Source organism: Vanellus vanellus, assembly GCF_965231255.1.
Source record: "Vanellus vanellus genome assembly, contig: HAP1_SCAFFOLD_39, whole genome shotgun sequence".
Lineage (NCBI taxonomy): Eukaryota > Metazoa > Chordata > Aves > Charadriiformes > Charadriidae > Vanellus > Vanellus vanellus.
Window position 1 is genome coordinate 1,550,962 of NW_028126929.1, and position 4,849 is coordinate 1,555,810.

At 43.6% G+C, this 4,849-nt stretch overlaps 1 long non-coding RNA gene across 1 annotated transcript; it reads right to left on the reverse strand.

Annotated features, from left to right (window-relative positions):
• Window positions 1-1,167: 1,167 nt before the first annotated feature.
• LOC309685605 lies at window positions 1,168-3,429 on the reverse strand. The gene is made up of 3 exons (XR_014270476.1): window positions 3,009-3,429; window positions 1,577-1,672; window positions 1,168-1,249 (listed from the first exon to the last, which is right to left on the reverse strand). It is a non-coding gene; the product is annotated as an uncharacterized lncRNA (long non-coding RNA).
• Between the last annotated feature and the right edge of the window lie 1,420 nt (window positions 3,430-4,849).

Below are 4,849 nucleotides of genomic sequence, written 5' to 3' on the forward strand. Positions count from 1 at the left end.
CCAATCCCTAGCACACTGTGATACTGTGATACTGTGACCTGTGGCGTGCAATTTTTCAGATGGAACTGAATGTGATGTTGTGCGGTGGGATTCAGACGCAGACCAATATGATCGTGCTGAAGCCGTTTTATTACAATACTTGAAGTGTTATATACTTTTACTACAACGTGGGTTAGCATCGTGTCTTGTGCTCATTGGCCTTTAACCTTATACACACAAACTATTATTGGTTAAATACAGCTGTAGCAATACACATTCAGCATCTATTTAGGGGTCGCAGCAGTTTCAGTATCAGCGTGTGAATTCCTCCTGTGAATTCCTCCTTCATGCCGACCTTCAGACTGTACCAGCTTGTCTCTTATCTCTTCTGTTGCACAAAGTTCACAAGCTCATTATTTCAACGTTTCCGTTGTTTTCCAAAAAGCTTCCCACAATTCCCCCTTTTTGTTTTAGTTCAGCGGCCCAAACTCCTTCTAAAGATTTCTGTATTGATCGCTTTAGACAAGATATTATACATGGCACAAATATCAAAATTATCAACACTATAAGGATAACTAATAGTCCTTGTTTTAAGATTCCTTTCAACCATCCTGTTAACCCCCATCCTTCAAACGATTCATCAAGCCACGAGTGATCAACGGTTAACTTGTGCATATTAGCTCTCAGCTGGCTTAATTGCTTATGAATCAAAGTTGAGTGGTCAGAAAGATTCATGCAACACATACCGTCAAATTCCTCACAGCCGTGACCCTGCACTAAAAGCACAAAATCAATAGCAGCGTGATTTTGCAATACAGCATGCCTAACACTATCTACATCTGTCAATAATGCGCTAATGATATCAGAGTTATAATAAAGGCTATAACAAGTATGATTAGCGTGAGCAGTACCCACTAAACTCTCATTTAATAAGCTACTACTGCTAACATATCCTTCAAAATCTTTTAAGCGTATATGTGAAAAACTGATCAAACGTGTTTGAAAAGGAACAGAAGGCGTAGCCATTAACAGGCAAAAGGCCTCTTGGCCTGTTTGATTGGCCCAAGTTACCCATATATTCTGTCTCGGTGAAATGCCAAAGATACTTTCTACTTCTTTATAAAGAAGGCCAAACCACAAGATTAATGTCCAAAAGGCCATGTTCCACAGTTGGCTAGCTATTCCTTGTCTTGCTCCTGGACGACCGGGTCTTCAGCCAGATCCTTCCAGGGCCTGATCCATCTGGCTGGAATCCAGCGAGGGCCTCTTTCTGTAACGATACGAACATACCCTCGGCCAATATATCGCAGTTCAGCAGGACCTTTCCATACTCCAGTTTCAGGGTCCCTATATTGGACCAAAATACCTTGGTTCTGTTCTTTATGTCCCGAGCCCAAAGCTTGACTGTGAATCACTGCGGGGGGCTCAGTGTTGGTTCCCACTAACCATAAAAAATTCATCACATATATTACCTTCTGTATTAGTGCTACAGGAGACAAATTCTCCTCCTCTCCCCCTTTTTGTTTTAACAGTAACTGTTTGATTACTTGATGCACACGTTCTACAATCGCCTGTCCTGTGGGGGAATGAGGAATACCTGTAACATGTTTAACTCCCCAGAGGTTCATAAATCGTTGCAGGGCCTGCGAAGTATAAGCAGGACCGTTGTCTGTTTTAGTTTCAAGAGGAACTCCTAGCACGGCAAAACATCTGTGTAAATGTAGTTTTACATGTCGAGCTGTTTTCCCAGACAAAGGGGTAGCCCAAATAGCGTGAGAAAAGGTGTCTACTGTAACATGTACATATTTAAAACGACCAAAACTTGGTACATGGGTAACATCCATTTGCCAAAGCTGTAATGGCCGTAGGCCTCGGGGGTTGACTCCTAAGCCCACCCCCAACATTTGTCCTTGACAGTCAGGGCAAGCCTGAACAATTCCTTTAGCGTCCGATAATGGGATGTCAAACTGTGGAATTAACATTTTTGGAGCCTGATGGAAAAACATATGTGAGTTTCGAGCCTGCTGGAATGCATTAGGAGGCGGACCATTCCATGCAGCGGCCACTAACTGATCGGCGCGTTCGTTACCTTCCACTAAGCTACCAGGAAGGCCAGAATGGCTACGAATGTGGACAATAAAACAGTCATGCTTACAGCAATTTAGCAGTTGCCATAGCTCAGTTAAAAGTTGACTAAGTCAGCAATTATTCACTTCTTTCAAGATAGCGTGTTCTAATCGTTGCACTATACCAACAACATACAGAGAGTCACAAACAACATTGACAGGTTCTGCTGACCAATTTCTAAATACTTCAAGAACGGCATATAACTCCAACGTTTGAAGGGAATCAGTAACGTCACCCATTAAGCGTTGTGAATGCCATTGCCCACTGTGATGCCACACATACCCGGCCTGATGACTGTTCTTACTAGCATCTGTAAAGATGGTCAGTCCGTTAACCGGTCTCCTAGAGAACTTTGGAATAATTTCAAAACCGTAACGGAGCAAAAACTTGATTAATCGGTGAGCTGGGTAATTAATGGTAAGATCTCCAATGAAAGCATTCAAGGCTAGGGCTAACACAAAATCGTTTTGCAATACCCAATTAATGTATTCCGCTATAATAGGGACATAGATAATAGCAGGGTCAAACCCAGCTATTTGTCGACATCGTTTTCTTATACGAATGATCACTTGGGCAACAGCTTCCACTTTAGTCACAATGGGTTTTGATAATCGATATGGCAAAAATATCCATTCCATGATACATAAAGGATGAACCTGTTTTTCATCCCATTGTGCCAAGATAGCAAACGGCTGAATACCACCATTAAAAATAAAGGCTTGAACTGGTAGCTCGGGATTCCACAGGCTGGCTTTGGACATAGAGATTTTATTGACAATATTTTGTCATGCCTTCTTCTGCATTTGAGACAACTGTCGAGGTTCTCTCACATCGGGAGACCCCTTTAGCAAAGGCATAAGTGGTGCAAGGTCATCATTAGTGATACCACATATTGCACGTACCCATTGGATATCACCGATCAATTTTTGGATATCAGATAGTATTTCTATTTTCTCATTTAGAGTTACTTTTTGTGGAGTAACTGTAGTTCCAGATATGATCCAACCTAAATATTTCCATGGTGATTGCTGCTGCACCTTTTCTGGAGCGATAACCAATCCAGCCTTTGCTTACTCCTGCTGAAAAATAGGCACAACAATGTTAGGATTTAACTCTTTTTCTGCAATTAAAATGTCATCAATATAATGATAAATCACAAAGGTACTAAATCGTTCCCGGAGTGTCTGCAGAGCCCAAGAGACATATAGTTGAAAAAAAAAAATTTTTTTTTTTTTCTTTTGTATCATGACCGGCCTAGGTAGTCCTGGCTGCAAGGTTACCTTGCCGACATTGTCGCTGCAGGTGCCCCATCTTACCACAATTATAACAGCGTACATAAGAGGAGGATCCTTTGGCTCCTCTCCCATGATTAAGCAGCGGCTTAACAGCAGCGGCAAATGCATTGGCAAGATACCCAGCCTTCTCTTCAGCGGTTCCTACTTTTGCACACGCATCCATCATGTCTTGCAATCCTGCCGATTTCGGTAAAGCCTGCAAAATACGCTTACAAATTGAGCTAGCATTTTCTACTGCAAGTGACATCAACACTGACTCCTTTGCTCCAGGAGCCAAATCCATATTCCTTTCAATAGCTGCAGTAAGCCTATCAATAAATTGCATATACAATTCATTCGGTTCTTGCTTAACTGAAACATAAGATGGAATAGGTTTTCCAGCTTCAGGAACTGCTTTAAAAGCTGCCAAAGCAAGCTCCTGAGATTGCTGCAAAACTTCAACAGCCATGTGCATTCGTGCATTTTCTGAGCTAAACCGACCCCGACCCACCAACATATCAGAGGTAACTCCAGATAACGGATCGTTTACCCCACGGTTTGCGTTGTTATCCACGGCACGATCCGCCAAAGTTTCAAAGGCTCTTTTAAAATGTAACGCTTGGGATGGAGTAAGCAGAATATTAGCCAAACGATAGTAACCATTAGGCACCAAAACCGTACTAGAAAACATTGCACTAAGCATTTGCTGTGTATAATTAGATGTCAACCCATATTGTGCAATAGCACTTTTTATTTCCTTTAAAGTTTTCCAGTCGAAAGACTGCCATGCCCTTTCCCCGTGAGCATTAGCTACTACTGGAAAAGCATGAGGCAAATCAAGAGGCAGAATAACCCCATCTAGCATTGCTTCTTTTATAACGCCTTTCCAACGCCGGGCAGCTGTATCATCTGCCGACGGTTTTCCCTGTGGTGGAAGAGGTAAGTCATCAACATTTAACGTTCTTTCGTTGCGGCATCGACAGTCGTTCTAAGCATCGCTTCAGATCAGTTAATTGTCTATCTACGTCCTCCTTTGAAACCGGAGTATGCCACTTTTCTTCCCACAAGTCTATAGAGGAGACGCCAGTTTTATTCCCACAAGTCTACAGAGGAGGGCGGTGGGGGATTTACCGCCGGAGTATCGTCAGGAAAACCCTCCAACGGAGGTGCCGATGGTTCTGGCAGAGGACTGGGCAGCTGCATAGGCGGCTCTTTTCCTTGTACAAGAGGAGCCTGAGGCAGTGGCGGCGGCGCAGGCACAGGCGCGGGGGGGTCACTCACCCCGCACGGTGGAGACACCCAGCGAGGGTGGAAGGAGTGGGGGGAGGGGGGGTATCAAACATGCGGACCTCACGGCGCACTACTTTTTGTGCATCTCTCCCCCTGTCCTGGTCTGGCCCGGTATCTGAAAAAGCCACACACGCTTGTAAAGTCACATTTTTCTCTGCTCGCATACTTGCTAATGTATC